Below are 18,996 nucleotides of genomic sequence, written 5' to 3' on the forward strand. Positions count from 1 at the left end.
CAGTCCTCACTGAAACAACGCTCCCCAACCTAAAGTAAGGCATCTGTGAGAACCTTCTTGGAATAGAATAGAAAATGAATATAATTAATAATTTATAATGCACAGCATAGTCATCATGACAATTTTAAATTTTGGCAGTGGCTGCTTTTTTTTTTTTTTCTAGCACCCTCCCCCACCAGCGGACTTATCTAACACCCCCCCCCCCCACCAGTGGACTAGCCCAACCAATCCCTCCCCCCCTCCTGCACGCACGGCCAGCAGCATAGACGCACACAGCCACCCCCTAGACCCCCCCGGTTAGTGGAGCAGACTGATCTGGGAGGACACCCGCCCGCTGCATGCCTTCCACTTCACTTACCCCATCTTAGTGGTGGGTCAGGCAGCAGGTGAATTGCAGCAAGATGCATATAGGGGGTGGAGAGGAGAGAGGGGGCGGCGCCCTGGTGCCCCTAATGGGCCTGCATTGCATTTTGGTTCTTCTGCTTTGAATGGAGCCCTCAGTGCTTTATGTAAATTTACCCAGTCACAAATTGAAGTGTATTTAGAAATTCAGACTCTGGGCAGTGGGCACTGAGGGCTAGGACAGGCATGCAGAGATTTGCTATACTACATAGAACTGTGAGTTCGCAATCCCACAAGAATATATTCTTGCAATTGCCTGGAGAGATTTTGAGCTCCCAGTTCTGTATAGAGGGCTGTGAGGCTGACCCCCACATCCCATGGGCACTGATGAGGCTGTGTTGATGGGCACTGATCAAACTGCACTAATGGGCACTTTCTGCACTGGTGAGGCTGTGTTGATGGGCACTGATCAGGCTGCGCTGATGGACACTGCACTGATTGGCACTGATTAGGCTGCATTGATCAGGCTGCACTGATGGGTGGTACTGTCTGCACTGATGGGCACTGTCTACATTGGTGACTGTGAGGCTGCATTGATGGGCACTGATCTGTGTGTTTTGAGAGCTGTGCATGCTCTTGTATGTTTTGAAGCTAGACTTGTATACCAGTGATGTACTGCCCTATGTGAACCGCTGGTAGTGTCAATACAAGGTTAATGACACCCCTAGATCAGTTTGCATATCGCAGTTTGAACTGTCAATTCACCCATGCAAACTGATTTTGGTGCGGACCATAAAAGTTTTTCTACGTGTTTGGTCTCAATGCAATGCAAATTCATCCATACAAACTGTATGGCTGAATTCACATCACACAGACATTGCATGTGATCTGCACATAATGCAATATTATGCAATAATAGTTTATGCAATATTACTTGCTTCTGTACTTTGGTTACTTTTGCATTAAAAAGTATTTAAAAAAAAATTGAATTACCACATTGTATCATATTTGTCTTGCTTCATAACATCAATCATCCCTTATAAAACCAGGTGGGCATGAATGGTGAGCTGATTCGGTGGTTCAATGGGGGACTTGCCCCCCTGGCCTAAGGCTGCCAGCCCTCCCCTGCAAGCAATTCATTCATGAAAAATAAGCAGATTCCTTTCCTCTATATCAAGATGATACCATTGGAACAGGGAACATCCAATTAAATAATCATCCCCAAGGGAATATCCCTTCAATCCTTAGAATGAAATCGTGCTGGTATCAGACAGGGCCATTCTAAGCCCTTGTACACACGGTCGGACATTCCGACAACAAAAACTGTCCGATTTATTCCGAAACTGGTGTTGCATTCACATGGTCGGACAAAGTTGTCGGAAAATAATGGGACTACATTCAGGCTAGTAGCCAACAGCTTTGGTGTCGTAATTTGATCTGAGCATGCGTGGCACTTTGTCTGATCAGAATTTTCTACAAACGATCGGGACAAAGTCTGATTGGATCATGTTGTCGGAAAATTTTATATCCAGCTCTCAAATTTTGTTGGTCAGACATTCCTACAGAAAAAGTCAGATGGAGCCCACACACGGTCGGATTATCCGACAACGCGGTCCGATCAGATATTTTCCATCAGAATTTCTGAACGTGTGTACAAGGGCTAAGGACCGAAGGGATATTCCCTTGGGAATAGATTACTTATTTGGATCTTCCCTGTCCCAATGGTATCATCTTGATATAGAGGAAAATCCACAAACAGTCACCATCACATTTAACTGAACTTGAGCAGTTCTGCGAAGAAGAGCGAATATTGCAAAGTCTAGATGTGCAAAGGTATATTCCCAACAGACTAAAGGCTGTATTTAAAGCAAAAGGTGGTTCAACAAAATATTGACGTAAGAGTGTGTGTGTGGGGGTGATCCTTTTTCCAAACCAGTGATTCTGGGGGAGGTTCTGACATGTTAGTGTTATATCTTTCACTTGGATGTTATAAGTTTCACTAGTGAATACAGCTAGATAAAACAGAAATGGTGTCTGTCTTAATTTCAGGCTGCAAAGTAACACAGTGCAAAATCTGGCGCAGCTGTGCATGGTAGCCAATCGGCTTCTAACTTCAGCTTGTTCAGTTAAGCTTTGAAAATTAAACCTGGAAGCTGATTGGTTTCTATGCAGAGCTGCACCAGATTTTGCACTCTCCAGCTTTAGTAAATCAACCCCAGTGCGTTTCTTTTAAAGGGAGGTGGTTCTTTTCTATACCCACTGTATGCATGTGTGATATTATTATTATTATACAGGATTTATATAGCGCTGACAGTTTACTCAGCGCTTTACAACATTAGGGTAGACATTACATTACAATACAATTCAAGACAGGGGGAATCAGAGGGCCCTGCTCGTTAGAGCTGATAGGGACCTTAGATTGTAAGCTCTTGGAGGGCAGGGACTGATGTGACTGCAAAGCATGTAAATGTGTTGTGTAAATTGTTAACACAATATAAATGCCTATAATAAAAATAAATAAATAAAGCATGTCCTACTTGATTAATTGAGAATCCAAACAGCGTCTTTAAGACTACAATCCACGTAATGAACCGGTATATATAAATGCATCACATGCAGTTCGAAATCCCGGCAATGAAATTTGCAATTTATAAATAGCCGTCCCATAATAACTCATAATAAAATTCCATACTGTTTTTCCTTCCTTGTGTATTGCCCTTTAATTGGTCAGCATAAAGGTGTATTGCTAGGCAGCTAATTCGTTCTATCGCTTTACAAAAGGTTGTTGTAGCTCGGTCTGATTGTGACAAATGGTTTACTATTAGGAGCATTCTGTAATTATTGTTTGGTGGGACCACAGACCAATACATCATTAACATGATAGAAGACCTTTAAGATCAGCAAAAATAACAAAATTAATAAAAATGGCTTCATTCCAAGGATTGTCAGAAAGCCAATACTAGAACAATCACATATCATTGATAATCCGGAGAAAGAGCACAGATCATAAGTGATCGGTATCCCGTATTGTAACGTGGGCATACAAATCTTCCCATTGTCCATTTGTTGAGATGGTTGCTGAAGCTGGATCTCTATTCGGTGCTAGCCATAGACAAGCAAGAAAGGAAAAAAAATTGAAATCACTTAGATACGAGTTTCAATGTAAGCAATACATATATGCTGAGCTTTGTATTATGGCAAAATTCAGTAGCTGAGAAGATTCTGTCCTTTAACCACCCAAGGCTTGACCTGCATGCCTTTGGTCATTTTTATTCATCTCCATAATGAGGATCAGGGCTTTTTTTTTTCATGCAGAATAGGTGTAGGCCCTCCCCCTCTTCTGAGTCACTCCTTATCTCCGCCCCCTACCCACCCCCAAGGAGTGTCCCTTGGTTCCACCCCCTACCCACCTCCCAGTACTGCTCCTTTTGGAAAATAAAAAACAAAGTATCATTTTGTGGTGCTAAGTCATTTGTATAGAATTTGTTAATGATAGCAAGAAAAGCAATAAAGTGGATCCCTTGCAGCCAGCAGCAATATATATACCCCCCCCCCAGCAACAAATGATTCCCCCAGCAACAATGGACCTCCTCAACAAAATACCACCCCAGCTACAATAGACACTTGGAAGCAACAACAGATCTCCCAGCAGTCAGCAGCAATAGACCCCCAGCAACAATAGAGGCTCCAGGAAACAATAAATCCCCTGCAAAAATAGACCCCAGCAACAACAGAGGCTCCAGGAAACAATAAATCCCCTGCAAAAATAGACCCTTTCAGCATCAATAGACCCTCCCAGCATCAATAGATCCTCCCAGCATCAATAGATCCTCCCAGCATCAATAGACCCCCAGCAACAAAGAACCCCCCCTGCAACAAAAGACCCCCGTGCAAAAATAGGCTTGCACTAGCAATAGATCTCCCAGCAGAAAGCATAACTAGACCCTCCAGTAGTCAGCAATAATAGACCACACCCTCAACAATAGATCCCCCCAGTAACAATTGACCACACCCCCAGCAACATAAGACCCCCCCAGCAACAATATATCTCCCCAGCATTAATAAAGCCCCCTCCCCCGTGCAACAATAGATCCCCAGCAGTGACAATAGACCCCGAGCAGCCAGCATCAATAAACCCTCCAGCACACTCCAGCACCCCTTGTCATTACATGCATTCAGTGCTGGAGGTGCCAGAACTTCGCTCCCCATGTTCCAACTGAAAAGCCTTGGTGATAAATATAAAAAATCTAACTCCAACAATAGAACCCCCAGCAGCAATGGAGCCCCACCAGCAACACTAGATTTCCCAGCAGCCATCATCAATAGATGCTCCAGCAGTGAGCAATATTAGATCCCTCCCTCAACAGTAGATCCCCCCAGCAACAATTGACCCCCAGCAACAATAGACCTCCCAGCAACAATAAAGCCCTCCCAAAACAATAGATCCCAAACAGTGACAACAATAGACCCCATCAATAAACTCTCCAGCACATCCCAGCACCCTTTGCCATTACATGCATTCAGTGCTGGAGGTGCCAGAGCTGCCTTTCCCCCACACTCCCGCTAAAAAAAAGCCTTGATGATGAGTATTAAAAAAAAAAAATATATATATATATATATATATATATATATATATATATATATATATATATATATATATATATATATATATATATATTTCCACATCATTAGAGAAACAATACATGGAGTACTGCATCATGGTGTGGTATCTGTCCTTGAACAGCTACCTCAAAGGAACCCAGAAGGGTAAAATTACAGGAGGTGAAGGTACATGTTTCAGAAATGCCATATTCACCCTTTCTTTACTATTTGGTGAATAGAGTGGGTTTGATTTACTAAAGGCTGTTCACTTTGCAGAAGTAGCACCGCCTAGCACAGGTTGCTAGGCAAATTTAGCTTTAGCTCCTTCTGTAACCAAAGGAGTAGTAATCGTTTGTTCTGGCCTGTTCCGGGTCTTACGGATTGGGTGTTTGACTGCTTCCCCTTGTCTCCGGAAAAGCTTCCAGAGCTTGGGGGGAATTCAAAATCAACCAACCTGAATATTTATTGGGCACCAGCTTGCTCCTGGAAGGGAAGTCTCTAGTAATGGGCTGGAATGTGGAGGAATAGTCTAAGACATGGGGGAGCAGGGTTCCTTCTCCCCAGGATGGTTCCAGTGGCTAACCAGGCAGCCCATGAACTGAACAGCTGCTCTAGATAGTCTAGGAAGGCCCAGGACTGGTTCAAATGGACTTTGTTCATAACTAAATGCAGAACCACATCACAAGGGATCCGGTTCAGATAGGCACCATTTCACTCAATGGTTTGAGTCCGGAGGAAGCTGGAAGGAGGCAGCTGTCCTTGGAGACATTTGAATAATGACCTTATCCCTGAGACAGTGTGCTGGATGCTGCATCGGGTACCCATAGTTGTGCATTAGTGTCAGTGGGAGGAATAGTGCCCCATCATTGGTATCAGTGGGAGGAATGTTGTCCCATCATTGGTATTAGTGGGAGGAACTGTACCCCATCATTGGTATAAGTGGGAGTAATAGTGCCCCATCATTTGTATCAGTGGGAGGAATAGTACCCCATTATTGGTGTGGGTGGAGGGAATAGTGCTCCATCATTGGTATCAGTGGGAAGAATAGTGTCTCCCATTATTGGTATCATTGGGAGGATTAGTGCTCCATCATTGGTATCAGTGGGAGGAATAGTGCCCCATCACTGGTGTCAGTGGAGGGAATAGTGCCCCATCTTTGGTATGAGCACGGGGGGGGGGGGTAGTATCCCACCTTTGGTATCAGTGGGAAGAATAGTGCCCCATAATTGGTATTAGTGGAAGGAACAATGCCCCATCATTGGTGGTAATAGTGGGTGGAATAATGCCCCATTATTAGTATTAGTGGGAGGAATAGCGGCCCATAATTGGAATTAGTGGGAGGAATAGTGCGCCATCTTTGATATCAGTGGCAGGAATAGTGCCCAATCATTGGTATCAGTGGGAGGAATAGTGCCCCATCATTGGTATCAGTGGGACAAAGAGTTCCTTGAATTGGTGGAAAAAATAGTGCACTAAGGGCTGGATACGGGCAAGCAAAGGGCCGCAGTTTGAAGACTACTGGTCTAGGGGTTAAACTACTTACATTTTGTGATTAAATTTGATTGTTTTGCCCAGATTTGTTTCTTCGTATTAGTAATTCTACAATAAAATAATAATAATTAAAAAAAATCTTGATAAGCTCTTGCTATTCTATGTATATGGACCAACATACTAAGGGTATCTAACACTACAGCTGAAGCCAGTAAAGACCAGACCATGGAATGGAATCATGCCTAATGAGTCTTTGTTTGGTAAAAGTTGTCCATTAGATGACAATGCGGCAGAGTATACAATAGAGCGGCTCTATGTCACTTGTGTGCAGCCATTGTTGTGTTCGGTTTCTATTCCCCTGCCTCTGTCTCCAAAAGCAGAGATGCCCCGAGAGTCGAAATTGTGAGTCAGTGACTTGGAAGAATGGCAGGATGCTCTTTGCCTTAAGATGTGTCTCCCCTTAGACCAGTTTATGTTTCCTTTCCCCGTGTCTGAACAAGACATTTTTAAGTCTGTCATTAATTCCCCGAAGTCAGCTTCTTCTCCTTTTTTTATTTCAAACATAGGAACTAGCCTCTGCAAGGGTAATTTAATACAATACAATATGAAGGCTAGAATTTTTTTCTAAAGCAGAATTATAATTTCTACTGCATGGTATTGTATGATAAACTTGTTTAACTGCTTCAATACTGGACACTTTTACCCCCTTCCTGCCCAGGCCAATTTTTCAGCTTTCAGCGCTGTCACACTGTGGATGACAATTGCGCAGTCATGCAACAATGTACCCACATTACATTTTTTGAAGTCTTGTCCTATCACTGAATGTCCGAACCTTGAGGTCCTGTCACGGACAGACCTTAGGTGGCGTTGTTTCGTCCACAGTTATCCAGAAGGATAAACCCCTGGTTTCGGTTACCCTTTCTTTGGCCCGTTGAGATACAGGCTCTAATCAACTGGGGCTGCAGGTCTGTTCATTGATGCTGCCTTTGTATTGAAGCACTTGATTCCATTGCAGCTACTTGACACTCCATTTGCCATTGAGGCTCTTGATAGGAGACCTCTACAGCCTTCCCGGAAGACTCATAAGACTGTTCTGTTATCCATGGCCGTAGGCGCTCTTCACCATGAGATAATCCAATTCCAAGTTATCTTCTCACCTAAGTTTCCACTAGTTATTGGTTATCCTTTGTTACAGAGGCACAACCCCTCTTTTGATTGGCTCCACGCTGAGGTTCTCTCCTGGTCGCCACAATGCTGTAAGACATGCTTCCAAAAGGTAGCCAAGGTCCTGTGCACCTCTTCACTTACCTCCCTGCCGGAGAAGTACTGCGATTTTAGGGGATGTCTTTATACAAAGGTCAAGCCGGAAGTATGCACACTGGTCGTAGGATTGGATTACGCAATTGACCTTCAACCTGGTGCCATACCCCCCCTCATGGCTGGGTTTACCCTTTGTCAGTCTTGGAGGATAAGGCCAAGGAGGAGTATGTTGCAGACGCACTTTCTCGAGGTTTCATCCGCAAATCCTTGTCTCCTGCTGGTTCTGGTTTCTTCTTTGTGAAGAAGAAGAGTGGTGAACTGAGGCCTTGTATTGATTATAGGGGGTCTCAAACATTTGACGATTAAGAATGACTATCCGATTCCATTGAATACAGAGTTATTTGACCGCCTCAAGGGAGCAACGGTTTTCACGAAGCTTGATTTAAGAGGGGCATACAATCTCGTGAGGATTAAGGAGGACGACGAGTGGAAAACTGCGTTTGATACTAGAACAAGCCATTATGAATACCTCGTAATGCCCTTTGGCCATTGTAATGCCCCAGCAGTTTTCCAGGAATTTATGAACAATGTCCTCTGAGATATTTTGCAGTTATGTGTAGTGGTTTATCTCAACGATATCCTCATATTTTCCAAGTCCCTGGAGAGCCACCACACAGATGTCTGTCGTGTGCTTCAGAAACTAAGAGAGAACAATCTCTATTGTAAATGGAAGAAGTGTGAATTCCATTGTGAACAGATTAAATTTCTGGGTTTTTTCCACTGCTGTTTTTTCGATGGACCCAATGAAACTTTCAGCAGTCCTACAGTGGCCCCGACCCATGGGTTTACGTCCTCTGCAGCGTTTTCCTGGCTTTGCCAACTTTTATCAGAAGTTTATTCGTAACTTCTCATCTCTGGTCAAGCCCCTGACTGATATGACCAGAAAGGACGGTAAACCACAGAGTTGGTCTCCGGAGTCCATTAAGGCCTTTGAGAGTCTCAAGGCTGCCTTTGTTTCTGCTCCTGTGTTGGCACATCCTGATCCTACGTTACCTTTTATCCTTGAGGTTGATGCTTCTGAGACTGGTGTTGGCGCCCTTCTGTCTCAACATCCTACCCCTGAGAGCGCTATGCATCCTTGTGGCTACTTTTCCAAGAAATTGTCACCTGTGGAGTGCAATTACGAGATTGGTGACAGAGAGCTGTTAGTGATGATTTTATCCCTGAAAGAATGGAGACATCTCCTAGAAGGTACCACTGTGCCAGTTCTCATTCTTACTGACCATAAGAATCTCACATACTTGCTTGAGGGTAAATGCCTCTCTTCCAGAAGCGTGTGATGGACTCTTTTCTTGTTAAGTTTCAATTACATTGTCTCATGCTTACCCGGTACTAAGAATGTAAGGGCTGACGCTTTGTCATGACAATTTTCCTCTACTTCCAAGATGGAGTCGGTTCCGGCTCCTGGGATTCTTCCTGATCGTATTCTGGCTACGATTCGCACCAGTCTCACTTCTCCTTTAGGTGACAAAATTCTTGCTGCTCAGGTCCATGCTCCTTCTGAGAAACCTTGTGACGGCTGCTTTGTCCCAGAGAGTCTCTGTGCTGCCTTTCTCCAGACTTACCATTTTCCCAAGGCTGCTGGCCACCCTGGGAAGAATTAACTCTTTTGGGCCATTTCCCAACAATTCTGGTGGCCTAGTCTACGTGCTGATGTAACCGCCTTCATAGATGCTGGTTCCGGGTGTGCTTAGAGTAAGACTCCAGTGGCCCTCCTACAACCCATACCCAATGAAGAGAGGCCCTGGACCAACCTGTCTATGGATTTCATCGTGGAGTTACCCAACTCCCAGCGCAATACAGTTATCCCTATGGGTGGTTGACCGGTTCTGGAAAATGTCTCATTGTATTCCACTTAAGACGTTGCCCACTAAGGAACTGGCTTACATTTTTGCTCGGGAGATCTTTTGCTTACATGGGCTACCCAAGTTGATTGTATCAGACAGGGATAGTTCGTTTGTGTCCCGGTTCTGGGAGCAGTTTGTGCACAGTTGGGAATTCAGCTTGCTTTCTCCTCTGCATATCACCCGCAGTCTAATGGGGCCACAAAACGAGCCTATCAGACCTTGGAGCAATTCCTATGTTGCTATATTTCTGACCATCATAACAACTGGTCAAACCTCTTACTGAGGGTGGAGTTTGCTCACAATAGTGTCTTGAATTCTGCATTCCTGATTGTCCCCGTTTATGGCGAAGTATGGTTTCCAACTGTCACGTACCTAGTAGTTGAGCCTGGAATGCAGGGAGCGGCCCCTCGTATCCCCTGGCTAATGAACCCCTGGAGATGGAGACAGGTTTTCAAAAGTTCAGGGGGCACAAGTGCCTGGCAGATGGGACCGGTCCGGATAAACAGCTGGGCACCGACAGCGAGTAGGTAGAGCTGATGGCACTTGACTGTAGCAGGCAGGCACAAGTGAGGAGACTGGCAGGCAGGTGGACGTCAGGAAATACAGGAACCCCAACAGGTAAGCAGGAAAAGCAGGGTCAGGTGCAGGCCGGGTCAGCAGGAATCGATCAGCAAGGTACAAGAGGATGAGGCAGAGACGTGGTCAGACAAGCAGAGGTCGTAGGCAGGCAGCAACGGATCAGGGTCAAAGAACAAGCCGGGTATCAGGAATCAAGGTAACAGGTACAGGTACAGGAAGCAAGGTCACGGACACGCTGTAGACTGGACAGCACGGATGGAAGGGAGCAAGTGCCTTAAGAAGACCTTAGGGCGCCAAACGGTCGTACGACGGGTCAGCGCGCCCCCGCGAGTAGACGTGCACCCGTTCGTGACCCACGTGCGTGCGCGCGCTCGTTCATGTTGACGCGAGTGCGTTCGTTAGCTTTAGCGCGCGTCAAGGGGAAACGACGGATTCTCTACGACAGGTTCCTGCGGGTAAGTCTCCTGTGTACGGCCGAAACGCCCGAGTGATCGTGACACCAACATTCCATGATGCCTAATTAATTTATTCCGCAGAGTATTCCTGAGTTAGAGGAGCATCTCTGTGGTCTTCATTCCACTTGGGCACAAGTCCAGGAGGCTTTGCGACATGCTATTGATAGGTACAGACTCCATGCTGACCGTAGATGCCTGCCTGTGCCTTCCTACCAGGTTGGGGTCAGGAAGGAGAGAGAACAAGAGGGTGGGACTTTGAGTGAGGCATGTGGTTAGCAAAAGAGTAGATTGGACATAATTGGATTTTATTGATTGCCATAGAGTACAAACAAATATATCAAGTAGATACACATTGCAATGATAATATGGTAATACAATACATATGGTCATAAAATAGATATCACATGATATAGCAAGCAATAGCTTTCTAGAGTTCACCAAAAGCAAAATGTGGGTAAGACCGTAATGCATAATAATGTCTGCAAGGCCTATGGCCTCATTGATCCTGAGAAGGGATATTAAAAATGAACTTGAAAATTAATGTAATTTTTGATGAAGGCATGGCGTAAGGCAGTTCTACGCATTTCGTGGCTGGTGGGCCACTCGTCAGGAGCCAGGACATGATGTATCTATGAATAGAAATATTGGCTTAGATAATATAATATGTACAGGCATGGACAATTGTGGGGTCAAAACCCCCAAACCAAATACATTTTGACTCACTGTGGTTCGTGTGTTGGTGGTGTAGTTCCGGGCACCACAAACCATCCGAAAGGACTTCCAACTGAAAGCCGTGGTGGGCATCTCAACTGGGGAGCGCCCCACAGGCATCCACCAAGGCAGGCATGGGACCACAAGGCGAACCTAAATGTGCAGTGAGAATGAGGGGTGAACTAAAGTCCCACCCCCTTGTTCTCTCCCCTTTTTGACTATGACAGGGATGGAATTTCACATAATTTCACTCACTTCAAGTCCCAAGGGATGGAAGAATAGGCCTTACCAGGTCATGTCTTTACTCAAAGTCCCTAAAAAAAATCTTCACTTTAATGCCAGGTTAGGGACAGGGTCTGGCTGTCATCTAGCAACCTCTGACTCGTGTTCCCTCTCTGAAGTTCGCACCTCGGTTTATTGGGCCTTTCTGTATTCTTCTCAGGATTAACCCAGTGGCTTATGCATTAGACTTTCCTTCTAATATGGGTATCTCAAATGTATTGCAGGTCTCCTTATTAAAACCTTTGGTCTGAAACCTCTTTACCACTTCAGTGCCCCGTCCTCACCTTGTACAGGTTGAGAACCATGAGGAGTATGAAATACAGTTCATTGTTGACTCCTGTAGGTTCCGTGGGCGTACAGTACCTGGTGCATTGCAAAGGGTACGGTCTGGAGGAATGCTCTTGGGTCTCATCCTCGAACATACATGCCCCTGTCCTCCTCCGGGATTTCCATAGATGTTTTCCCCTCAAGCCTGGTGGTCCTCCTATGGGGAGGGGTCATTGAGGAGGGGTACTCTCAGGGCTGACCTCATCCCTTTCTTCTCAAAGCTGGCCACTCAGATGTCGGCTAATTGCCAGCCCCTATCGCTCCACAGTGACTCACCTGTTGATGATATCCTGCTCATCAGTCCAGCCTACTTAAGCCGTCCAGTCCAGATGATCTCTACCTTCGCCTTGGTCACATCTCTAGAGATGCTCTCGTTTGTTCCTGTTAAAGACTTGCTTGGCGTCCAGATCCTGCTTGCTGTTCTACTACGCTCATCTCTGGCTCCCTGATGTTTTGGCTTGCCTAACTATTCATTTCAGTTTCTGAACTCTGGCTATGTTTTGACTACGTTTACTCTGTTTACCTTTATTTATTATTATTAAACAAGTGTGATTTAACTGTACTTCTGTCTCATTCTGATTCATGGTTTCTGACAGTCAACATCTTTGTTTTCTTTTTCTTTTTCAGGTCCGGCTGTGGCGTGATTGACGGTGGATTTACATCACAATTTAAAATTTTATTTAATAAAGGAATTGTCAAAAATTGTGTGTGTTTTTATTACTTTGTGACACTTTTTTGGTGAATGGGTAAGGATACTATGTACCCAATACTTCTTCACATTGGGGAGCAGGATCTGGTGGCTCCCTTCTTAAAAGGAGTTTCCAGATTCTGATTATTCCCCTGCCCGCAGACCCCCACATGCACCGTCCATGGTTGTGGGGATGAGGCCCTTGTTCCCATCAACATGGGGACAAGGTTCTTTGGAGTGGGGGGGCACATTCAAAGAGTTACATTTTGGTCTCATCTGACCAGACTATATTATCCCATTATTTCACAGGCTTGTCTAAATGTTGTGCAGCAAACTTTAACCACTTGAGACCCGCGCTATAGCCGAATGACGGCTACAGCACGGACCTCCTTTGCCGGGACTACGTCTATTGACGTCATCCCGTGCACGAGCGCCCTGCGGGCCCCCTGAGGGGCGCGTGCGGCGCGCTCTGTGATCGGCGAGTCTATGAGACTCGCCTGATCACTGATCCGAGCAAGGGGTCGATCCCGACCCCTTATCACGTGATCAGCTGTCAGCCAATGACAGCTGATCATGTGATACAACAGAGCCGGTAATCGGCTATTATTCCTCCTCGCGCTGACAGCGCGAGGAGAAAAAAAAAGAGCCGATCACCGGCGGCCGTGATCGGGACATCAGTCCCGATCACGGACCAGCCCTGCCAGTGCCCACCTGCCCCCTGCCAGTGCCACCTCAATAAAAAGTAAGTGCCCCCATCAGTGCCACCCAGCAGTGCCCATAGTGCCACCCAGCAGTGCCCACAGTACCACCCAGCAGTGCCCACAGTGCCACTCAGCAGTGCCCACAATCTGCCTCAACAAAGGTGCTGCACCCAAGTGCCACATATCCGTGCCCATCAGTGTCATCTACCAGTGCCCATCAGTGCCCATCAGTGCCGCCCATCAGTGCCCAGCAGTGCCACTTATCAGTGCCACCTATCAGTCCCATCAGTCCCATCTATCAGTGGTACCTATCAGTGCCCCTTAGTGCCACCCATCCCTACCACCCATCTGTGCCACCCATCCGTGCCATCTTATCTGTGCCCATCTTTGCCCATCAGTGCCGCCTTATCTGTGCCCATCGGTGCCGCCTTATCTGTGCCTATTAGTGCCGCCTTAACTATGCCTATCAGTGCCCACCAGTGCAGCCTATCAGTGCCCACCTATGCAGCCAATCAGTGCTCACCAGTGCAGCCTATCAGTGCCGCCTCATCAGCGCACTTCAATGAAGGAGAAAAATGACCTGTTTGCAAAATTTTATAACAAACTATTAAACATGATTTTTTTTATTTTATTTTTTTGCATCTTTTTTTGTTTGTTTAGCAAAAAATAAAACTCCCAGCTGTAATTAAATACCACCAAAAGAAAGCTCTATTTGTGGGAAAAAAATGATAAAAATGTCATTTGGGTACAGTGTTGTATGCCCGCGCAATTGTCATTCAAAGTGCATCAGCGCTGAAAGATGAAAATTGGTCTGGGCATGAGGGGGGTTTAAGTGCCCAGTAAGCAAGTGGTTAAACATGCTTCAACATTTTCTTCAGCAATAGAGTCTTGCCTGGTGAGCGTGTATACAGGCCATGGTGGTTGAGTGCATTACTTATTGTTTTCTTCGAAACAATTGTACCTGCTAATTCCAGGTCTTTCTGAAGCTCTCCGCAAGTGGTCCTTCTGATAATTCTTTCCACTCCTCTGTCAGAAATCTTGTGAGGAGCACCTGGTCGTAGCTGGTTTAAATAATGTTCTTTCCACTTCCAGATTATGGTCCCAACAGTGCTCATTGTAACATTTAGAAGTTTAGAAGTCCTTCTGTAACCAATGCAATCAGTATGTTTTGCAACAATAAGGTTGCAAAGGTCCTGAGAGAGCTCTTTGCTTTTACCCATCATGAGATGTTTCTTGCGTGACATCTTGGTAATGAGACACCTTTTTATAGGCCATCAGTTGAGACTGAACCTGCTGATATTATTTTGCACTGATAAGGGGCAGGATTTCTTTCTAATCGCTGATAGATTTCAGTTGGTGTCTTGGCTTTCCATGCCTCTTTGCACCTCCCTTTCTTCATGTGTTCAATACTTTTTCCCAGTGTCCTTCCCTTTTTTATTACACATAACTTCATTTCTGAACTTATATCTTTTGGTATTTTTGTATTTTTGGATTGCATGGGTTGTTACCGACATGTGGGGAAAATTTTCATGTCAATAGCACTTTTAGAAATATATTTTCCTAGAAAAATGGTGGATCGGCACCTGGCTCAGCCTCTCAGCGAGCTGCTGAGAGCCTGAGCTGGCAGCCCCTGCGCCCTCCACAACACAGTGCTCCAGCGAGCATGGGGGTGTTGGGGGAGAACTAGAGAGCTGCTGACTAACAGTCAGCAGCTCTCTGCTCATGCAGCTGTGAGAATCAATCGATCGGCGGCGTTCAATCGCTCGGTTCTCAGTATTAGAGGTGTCGAGGGACAGATGCAGCATCCACCTAGGTAAGTATCATACAAAAAAAAAACCCATACAGTAAAACTTTGGTTTGAGAGCGTTTTGCAAGACTAGAAGCTAGATGTTTTAATACAGTAAATGTTGACTTGATATACAAGTAGCGTCACTCATGTCACAATTGAGTATAAAAGAGAAGAGAGGTGCCTCTAATTGTATCATTATGATTACATTTAATGAAGGTACAACATTTAGCAACATATTGCTACACTTAGAGGCGCCTCTCTTCTCTTTTCTACTCTATGGCTCCTGCTGGATTTTGCTTCTAATCCCCTTGTGGAGGTTTCCATTTGTGGATGGACATTTTATGGTTACACAATCTGGTCACTCTGGATGTAGACCGGCCCTAGAGCTGCACGATTCTGGCTAAAATGAGAATCAAGATTTTTTTGCTTAGAAGATAGATCACTCTTCTTGTGGCGTAATATCCTCTTTCACTTTAAAACAAGAAAAAATAAAAAAAAACGGGCTAACTTTACTGTTTCCTTTTTTTTTATTTTTTATTATTATTAATTGAAGTGTATTTTTTCCCAAAAAATTGCGTTTGAAAGACCGCTGGGCAACTACAGTGTGACATAAAATATTGCAGCAATTGACATTTTATTCCCCAGGGTCTCTGCTAAAATATATATAATGTTTGGGGTTCCAAGTAATTTTCTAGCAAAAAATATTGATTTTAACTTAAGAAACAAGTGTCAGAAAAAGACTTAGGCCGCGTACACACGGGCGGATTGTCTGGCCAACTAAGTTCGTCAGACAATCCGACAGACAGTCCGTCCAACATTTGAATGAACGGACTTGACCACACACGATGAACAGACAGTCCGTTGAAAGCTTGCGCGATGATGTGTACAGCACGTACGACGGGACTAAAAAAACAACGTCCAATACACTGCAATGCAACCTTCGGCCGTGTAAATCCTTTCTGAGCATGCGCCATACTTAGTCCGTCCATCTTGCCTACACACGAGCGGACTGTCCGCTGAAACCAAGTTTGGACGGACAAAATTACGGAAATTCCGAAAGACTTAGTCCGTCAGACTGTCCGCTGAAAAAGTCCGCTGAAGCCCACACACGAGCGGATTGTCCGCTGAAACACGGTTCAGCGGACTAAGTTGGGCAGACAATCCGCCCGTGTGTACGCGGCCTTAGACTTTAAGTGATTAAACTTCCTGCATTTACATATTGTTGAAAACTTGGCAGACTGTCTGGATTTCTTCTTTACACAGAAGTTTATCCTGTTGATCTAAAAAGTAAGAGTTAGTTACAATGTTTCATGTTAAAAACTTGGCAGACTGCCCAGATATTTTCATTTGACAGCTGAGTGAACAGATAAGTCTCTCCACTTGTTATATGAAAGAATGGCGAACTCAGCAATAGAGATAGTCGGGGGGAGGGGGGGGGGGTTGAACAGAGATCACAATTAGATTAATTGTGCAGCTCTAACCAGTCGTAAACTAAAATGAAATACCCGTGCAAAGTAAAAATTCTCCTGCAAAGTTAACAAGCCTATTTGCCTTAGTAAATCAACCCTTCCGTCAGTGGCATCGCTAGGGGGTGACTTTTGGGGCTACAGCCCCGAATCTGGGGCCCATAGCCCCAAGTCTCTGCAGGGGTCACCAAGGGGAGGGGAGGATCTCTGGGGACCCTGATGTAAGTGGGGGGCTCTCTGGGGACCCTGATGCAAGGGGGAGGCTCTCTGGGGACCCTGATTTTAAGGGGGAGGCCCTCTGGGGATCCTGATTTTAAGGGGGAGGCTCTCTAGGGACCCTGATGTAAGTGGGGGGCTCTCTGGGGACCCTGATGCAAGGGGGAGCTCTCTGGGGACCCTGCTTTTAAGGGGGAGGCTCTCTGGGGACCCTGATGCAAGGGGGAGGCTCTCTGGGGACCCTGATTTTAAGGGGGAGGCTCTCTGGGGACCCTGATGCAATGGGGAGCTCTCTGTGGACCCTGCTTTTAAGAGGAGGCTCTCTGGGGACCCTGATTTAAGGGGGAGGCTCTCCAGAGACCTTGATTTAAGGTGGAGGCTCTCTGGGGACCCTAATATAAGGGGGGGCACTCTGAAAACCCTGATGTAAGTGAGTGGCTCTCTGGGGACCCTGATGCAAGGGGGAGGCTCTCTAGGGACCCTGATGCAAGGGGGGCTCTCTGGGGACCCTGATGCAAGGGGAGGCTCTCTGGGGACCCTGATGCAAGGGGGAGGCTCTCTGGGGACTCTGATGTAAGAAGGAGGCTCTCTGGGGACTCTGGTGTATGGGGGGGCTCTCTGTGGACCCTGATGTGAGGGAGGGCTCTCTGGGGACCCTAATGTAAGTGGAGGGCTCTCTGGGGATATATATATACACATACACGTATATTAATATATATACATGTGTATGTCCACCCAAGCATATGACTTTCTTTACTGCGCTGCTATGGGCTCTAGCTCCAGATCTTTTGTAGATCTAGCAACACCCCTGCCTTTCATGTTCTTGCAGTAGCAAATTAATTTCTGTAGGGTTTGTAAAGATAGTAAAATACTTTTTTATGAAGCACAATTTCTCCTTTGTATATTCATGATGATAAGATCAGAATCAGAGCCTGATATAGTAGCGCCAATCTATCCTATGTCTGATATTATCTTTTTTTTTCACTCTTACCGTTTGTTTGGATCTAGGGAGCTTTTGACCTCTGCCGTCTCAAAGAAGCTAGTGTCATGTATCTTAATTTGTGCTCCGCAAGCCAACGAAGGGTTAAGTCCTAATGCTATCCGGTTTGTGCTGCGTGATATAATAGGAATACTTGGGGTACATTCATACGTCTTTCACCGGCTGACACATCTCAGTAGATGATATGCGCCTGCTCTTTGAAATCTCATGACCCAGCAAGGAGTCCTTTAAAACCATGTTATAACAGAGAACCTTTCTAGATGATAGGCAATCCCCAGTTTACACAAATAATTGAGCTGCCACACACTGATAACAGAGAAATATGTTCTGTATTATCTGAAGAATTGCACAGAGAAATTCTGACATGGATGACCTTTTTAGGGCAAAATAAAGAGGCAGCGGTCCCATTGAGCCATCGGGTAGGGGAGTAAGCGTGACTCCATTCAAAACGCTAAAAACACAAAAGGTGAGCGGAATCGGGAAGGAGATAATTTTTTCGGCTTCTCAAGGAGAGATCTGCCTTTTGTCCCCACCTAGAAAAAGAAAAAAGAAAAAGCTCTGCTATTCTCGTGCTCTTCCAAACGGCGGCGAAAACAAGTGTGTGCGTGATGGCTAATCTGGAAGACGAATTAAAATCAGGCCTTAGGGGGCCAGGATAATAACTTCATTAAATTGAGGTCTTTGGCTGGTAAAGATAAACTGGACTAGAAGTGCGATGCTCGAGCCAGCGCAGGCGTCTTGCGCAGATTCCAGCAGGTTATTACGAAAGGGGGAAATTTGATCTACTGGTAGCAACACCTTTACCGCACACAGAATGTAATAATCTCCTGCCATATTTTCCTGCTTGTAATTATGTCCGTTACTGAATGAAAGTAGCACTTAAAAGGTCATGAGCGTTGGGTATCTACTGTTATGACATGGACTGAGTGGACATTTTTTGAGCATTTAATTTTTTTTGTATAAGTTGTTATACGCCACTGTCGGCTTGGGGTTATATTGCCCATGGCAGCAACTTTTAAAGGGACATGTTCACTTTTTATTTTTTTGTTTTTTTAACCACTTGCCTTCCTAGTAAATTCTGACAGTTCGCTCCTACATGTAAAAATCATATTTAAAAAAAAAAAAAAAAAAAGTAAAATAAGTAAAAACATCACTTTTTTTTGCTAGAAAATTACTCATG

The sequence above is a fragment of the Lithobates pipiens genome, unplaced genomic scaffold (genome assembly GCF_037356315.1).
Source record: "Lithobates pipiens isolate NorthernLeopardFrog02 unplaced genomic scaffold, aLitPip1_a1.2 Scaffold_8, whole genome shotgun sequence".
NCBI lineage: Eukaryota > Metazoa > Chordata > Amphibia > Anura > Ranidae > Lithobates > Lithobates pipiens.